The following is a 6,551-nucleotide window of genomic DNA, read 5'->3' on the forward strand; positions in this document are numbered from 1 at the left end:
CCATGAGCTCCCCAGAAACAGACACACCTCTGCACCCCTTTCTCTGGGCTGCTCATACTCAGGAGAATTTGAACCATAAATTTCCTGCACTCATCTTTCCCTGCCCTCTATAGTTATAGCCAGGTAGGGTGCAGTACTCCCTTTGTGGGAGGTTCTGGGTGCAGAGCAGGACCTCAAATTATTGGCACTGAGAGACAGGGAGGATGTGTGTTTTGTGATGAAACAAAAAGGTACAGCTTAAAGAGGTGCAACTTCTCCCTCCCTTCTTCTCAGTGAGACAAAAATAATATCATATATAGTTAATTTTAAATTAATTAACACTTGGTAATTAGAGAAAGAGCCATTGAGTAAGAGCTTTACTACAATGTAGATTGTCTTTTTGCCCCCAGTTGTGACTTTTAGACGGCGGAAGGATACAAATTCTGACATTTTGATGATGAAAAAATTATTAGGAGTAAATATTTGGAAGTTGGAGAGTGAGCACAATGACCTTTGTGATTTTTGCACTAATATTTTGTTTCCTTTGAACATTGGATGCCTTAGCAGTTAATTCTTAATCTGATGGGGCAGATATGCACTCCCTGACCTTACTGTGAAAGGAAAACAAGTACTACTCACTTCAGGCTATAAACACTCAGATAAAAAAAGTTCTGATCTGTAGGTGAAACCTGGTTCCTGGGGCAGCAGAGAGAAATGTTGGAATGAAATACAGCATCATAACAAAATAATGGCTTTAGACTACTTAGCATCATCATGCTGTGCATGGCACATTTGATACAGTGAATGGTTAAGTTGTAATTGCCTTTTTCTAGCTAAGGAAACTTCAACAAGAAGTTATGATTGGTGGTGGCATAGGAAGAAATGAAACTCTAATGTGCTCACTTACAGACTCCTTGAGATGTAGATAATTTGAAACCACTTTGAACTTTTAACATCTGATGAATTTTTAAACATGAGACTCTACACAAAATATCTCAGTCTTGCAAACAGGCTACACAGTTTAATCTTAAAGTGCATCAGTCACATCACTGTAGGTGCTGAAAAGTGCCATCAGAATCCAGCACCCACATTTGAAAGCTGAGTGTGGGAGCAGATGAGGGCAGGAAACAAAGAGACTTTTTATCCTTGTGCCCACTTGCACAAACATTGCAGATGGTCTGAACCTCTGCATTCACACTATGTGCCTCTGTGAGTGCAAATCACATCAAAGAGATTCCTGGAAACACTACCCTGAAAGGCTGCAGCCTGCCCATGGTGGTGGGACCCTGGGCAAGACACAACCCTGCTAATTATGTCCCGTTAGGATCCTCAGGTTGGACCCAAATTTAAATACCACAGTTTTCATGGAAAACACACTGAGATGTAACTGAAGTGGCACACTCACTCTGTGAACTACGGGCTGTAATTTGATAGGAGACTGGGTTCATGGTATGACAACTCATAAACATCTGTGTCCCACTGCAGACAATCTGCTTTGCAAAGGAGAAACAAAGAGACTGTCTTGAAGCATTCCTGACCTGCTGACCAAATGATGACCAGCAGACCTTTCAGCCCAAACCTGGCCAGAATTTGGGCCCATTTTTATTGTGAAAAGTGTTTCTACAAGAAAGATGTGTCATACGGTAATTTACTGGCAAGGCTGATTCTCCCAGACCATGGTTGTTTCAGCTGCAGGAACTTTTATTTGGCACAGTCTGAACTTGATGCCCGGCTTTATTACAAAAAGTCTAGTGTTGAAGTTGACTAAGAATAACAGGTACCTGTGAGTTTGACTGTGACACTCTGTCTCACATTCAGTTGCTCTGTTTGTACAGGGAGTCAAGCTCCCAACAGATAAGTAATGACCCTAAGAGACAGGCAGCACTCTGAAAGAGCCGTGGTTTTAAAGGAAGCTGATGTCTGGGTCATGTAGTTTGCTGTGGGGTGATTGCAGATACAATACACATGCATCCTGTCAATTGCTCCCCGGCTGCACCTCTACTTGAATAGTTTGCCTTGCAAATTAAAGCCCTCAGGGAATTTTCAATCAGTGGCTATCCAAACTGTGGCCTGAGAACAACCTGAGCTCTTTTGAGGTCCATTGTAACAACTGCTGCTATAAGAAAATGTGTATTTGGTTAGCAACAAAGTTGGAAGTTGATCAATATCCTTGGGGAGCAGGTGGAGGTACGTGGCTGGGCAAGGAGTGTGCTGAGGAGAGGCTGCCATGTTAGCTGAGGGCTGGCTGAGGGTTTACAGAGGGCACAAAACCCAGGCAAAGTACCTAAAACCCTCTTTGTGAAATCCTTAAACTCCCTAAGGATTTTTTTTAAAGAAAATATCTTGATTCTTTAATCAATTTTGTGATCTGGTGGCAGGAATGAAGTTACTCCGTAATGTTTACAGTATCATATTTACTATTATTATATGAATTTGTTTTAACTCCCTAATCTGACAGTTCTCAGTGTAAAAAGTTCCAGGTTCATCTGTAAATCACATGGTGATGTTTCTTCCTGTGTACATGACCTCAGCTGCTCTTTCAAACTGGTGAAAAAGGAGCTCAGAAGCAACTTACAAAACAAACATATGAACAAAACTTCATGCATGGATATTTCCAAGATTATGAAAATAGGTCCTAATTTAAAAGTACCATAATTTTATACAGAAAAAATGTTGATTAGAAGAATAATAGCTCAGGGGATCATTTGTTCTGCTGTTGTTATTGATTGCTTTTAATTTTTATGTGATTCTAGTTAGGAGTAATGAACACAATGATTAAAGACTGCTTAGTTTAACATTACCTTGTGGTTCAAGGAGTGAAAAGCGAGAGAAGGATATCTTGCAGTAAACAATTTATAAGACAACACAATCTGTTTCTCCTATGTGAATATTGGTTCTTTTGTATTTCCAGACCAGCTTTGCAAATGTATGAAGTTCAGATGTTTTTGTTACAGAGATAGTATAAGCATCCAGATTTTACATTTTACATTTTTTGTGACATTTGATGTATTTAAATCTTGATGTTATTACTGTGAATATTTGTGTTGACTATCACCGGATGTGTAAGAGACAAATTTGGACATATGGCTCTTTCAATACTAAATCAAAGGCTTGACATTAATTTATGAATAATGAGATCATAAATGCCATCTGCTTTTGTCAAAAACTTGATTTTTTTTCCAAGTAACATCTTTATTGTGAGTATGACGCAATTATCTGTATCATTATTATGACTGCACTTCTCTGGGTTGTGAGTACATTCAAATGTAAGATACCCATCTGAATGTAAAATACATTGTTGTGGGGTTTTTTCCCACAAGAGAAGGAACATTTTTATTTCTTTTGCTAGTGTCAGTGGCTGCATTGATTTCAAGGAAGTAAGTTTGAAACATATAATCAAATTTTAACGTCTATGACTGTATACATAATTTACATACACAAAAGTCAATTAATTGCAACAAACAAAAGACAATACTTTAAAAATGCATGAAAGTGTTTTCATATGCTGCCATGCTGATAATACAGGTATTTTGTGGTGAAATTCTACCAGACCTGGTGTGTGGGCCTGATGTGCTGTAAATGGAAAAGTGGCCTTTCCCTCTTGTTTGCAGTCACTATATTTTGCATCGGCAGGTGAAAAATAAACTATAGATTGACACAGGCCAAGATAAACCAAGGATATTCCACTCCACAGGCATCTTGCTCTTCTCTGAATCTTGGTGACTTCAAAAGGAGACACAGATCTCAGGTATCTTCGCACCTCCCACTGACGATCTCCTTTACTGGAGGTTGGTCTCTGTGTGCCAGGGAGGGATTTGTTGTGGGCTTAGGGCCCCGGTAGGTCAGCATGTGCCTGCCCTCCCTGCTCTGCATGCAGTGTGGGCAGAGGGTCATACAGCCATGCATAACACACCAGCCAAAAAGCAGTCTCTACCCATCTCATGGCTATAATTTCATAAAAGAGCAGAAATTTCACAGAAAACCTGACAATCTGCTCATTTTACCACAGAGGATAAAGCCCTAATTGTTACTTAACTCAGCAGTTTCAGTTAATGAAAGAGCCAGGATAATTGCTTGTGGTTCTGCTGCTCTTTTTGATTTCCAGACTCTTCTGATTTTGATGACTGAAGTAGACTGTTCCAAACATGAAAAGATTTATTTCCTATAAGGCACATCATAAATTTTCTGGAAGAGCTGTTCTAGAGTTGCTCAAAGTGTTTGTGGAATGTAACTGTGGTCACAGGATCCAGCAGAAATTTTACAGAGGATGGTAGTGTCAGGAGGGGTCTAGAATAAGCTCTCTGGATCATCACAGATCACTTACCACCTGAAACACCAGACACAAAATATTCTCCTCCAGAAGTCCCCTCTAAGGAGAATTCATGTATTCATATCTCCCCCTGAAGTCACAGGGGAGATGCCAGCTTCAAGGAGAAGAGCTGAAAAGCTATTCCTGATTTCTGTAGATGTTACATACTTACTCAGTGGCTCAGTATGCTGTTCATTAGCAAGAAAATTCTGACAAAACTAAAATTTACTGTTTTTTCCAGATATATTTCTACCTTTCCTTTAGTTCAAGTTCAATTATCTGGAAATTAAGAAGGAAATTCTTAAATTTAGCTTTACAGGTATTTATCACCTAAGAGGAAGGAGCCAACAGTTGAAATCCACTCTCTCTTTTGCTGTAGAGGATGACATTGTTGGCTGCCTAAAACAAAGTCTGTGTAAGAGTGATCAACATGCTTAAAAAAAAATTAAATTCTGCAGGAAGTCTAGCATGGTGTTTTTCCTGGTTTAGAAATTAGATAATCTTTGAACAGATAGACTTCCAGATTGTGGAGTATGATATTTGTTGTTATTGTTGCTGCTATTGCTAGGTTTAGTCTCACCCAGTCACCACTGATGTAGCTTGTCCCTGAAATGTAACAAAATTTCTAGACTGTGAGAATGTCAGATAGGTCAGAACACCCCTAAGTAAAAGACGTCTTGATAAAATGTGGTTAAAAGCAGACTGAATTTTACGCAGTTTTGCATAACTAGTACCTTTTCCTATCACACCAGGCAGTTAATGCTGAGCTAGATCATAATTCAGTTTACAGCTCATTCTTCATGCAACTTCCAGAGACAGAAATTATAAATTTTGTTACTTGGACTGTATTTACATAAATTTGCTCTCACTTTATTCATTAGCACTTGAATGATGTACTCCGATTTCCTGTCAAATGTTTCCGTGATTCTCCTTCCTGTTAAAAGGATTCTCCAACTCTGTGTGACCTTTCCTCCTTGGTGGATCCACTTTTACAAGGATCAGACTAGAAGGACACCAGCAAAGCAATTGTGGATAGCAGATAGAGGTAAACGATGTGAAAAGGTTCTTTGACAAGCCACAGATTTTCTACTGCTCTTATGTTTCAAACACCACAAGACTGCTGCTCCCAAAATCTTAAACTGTCATTTGCTGAAGCATTGTGGCACACCAAAATTGTTTGTTAAACAGAACAGTGAATTAGCTTAAGTATTTTGGAAGATTAGAATTTGTTCCATTTAGTCCACATGAGATTATAAACTTGCCCATACTTTCTACACATTTGCAAAACATGTTTGCATGTGCATTCCCATAGCTTTAAAAATAATTATGTCCTGTGTGTGATAAAAAATTTACAGGGACATTACCAGTATTATTATTGGAAAAAACTTGGAAAGGATTGAGAATAAATTAATTGAGTCTGATTAAAAAATATTTGCTTGTATTTTTATAATCTCTCTGGACTCATAGGGAGTATGCCAGGCATGTCTGGTACTGCAAATACAGAGTGCTTTCACTGTATTATTTTTGCCACTTAGTGGTGAGAGGTGACATTAAAATGATTTAGTAAAATTTAGAACTTGCAGAATCTCAGTTAATGAGATCTCTGTTCATTATTCTTGGCCCCAGCTCAGTTTACTATGTGATGTGCCTCATATCATAAGACTATGATCTAATCATTGAAGTCACTGGGCATCAATTTCAGTTTGGCCTGATCCCTTGTTTTTTCAGGAAGATGGACTCAGAATTAATAGATCTTTGCTTAATGTCTTTTCTAGCCTGACCTATAGGTATAGCACAAGACCAGTGCTGTACCTAACCTAGAATTCTAGTGAATGTTTCCTCTGTTAGGAAGAAACAGACCTCAATGTTTTTTAGTTTTGTACTTACAAGTGTAATTATTAATTAATATTAATAATTACTATTTTTACAGGTCATGCAGTAAGCCTTGCAAAAGCTCTACCAGCCTTTTCCTTTTCCCCTTGAAGTCATACCACAACTTCAAAGGGATAAGAAAACAGGATTTCATGCATTTGGGATATCTAATACCACAGCACTGGATCAGCACAGAAACTAGTGCAGATATCTGAAATAAATGGAGCTTCTTTATATGAATATGTATTGGATTACTGATCTCCTCGCTATTAATTCCTAATTCTATTAACTGTATTACATCTATACTTTCTCTACTTCTTTAGATTATCCATCCAGTAGGATTCTGTGGTGAGAAGTGAGCAAGCATAAAAACAACCTACTGGGTATTAAC

At 38.4% G+C, this 6,551-nt stretch overlaps 1 long non-coding RNA gene across 1 annotated transcript; it reads left to right on the plus strand.

Annotated features, from left to right (window-relative positions):
- Positions 1–3,616: 3,616 nt before the first annotated feature.
- On the plus strand, positions 3,617–6,345 carry LOC136287735 (uncharacterized). The gene is made up of 3 exons (XR_010720286.1): positions 3,617–3,727; positions 5,170–5,333; positions 6,219–6,345. It is a non-coding gene; the product is annotated as an uncharacterized lncRNA (long non-coding RNA).
- Positions 6,346–6,551: the final 206 nt, after the last annotated feature.

This window comes from Chamaea fasciata, unplaced genomic scaffold (genome assembly GCF_029207755.1).
Source record: "Chamaea fasciata isolate MVZ Bird 193981 ecotype frontalis unplaced genomic scaffold, bChaFas1.0.hap1 SCAF_3, whole genome shotgun sequence".
Taxonomy (NCBI): Eukaryota; Metazoa; Chordata; class Aves; order Passeriformes; family Sylviidae; genus Chamaea; species Chamaea fasciata.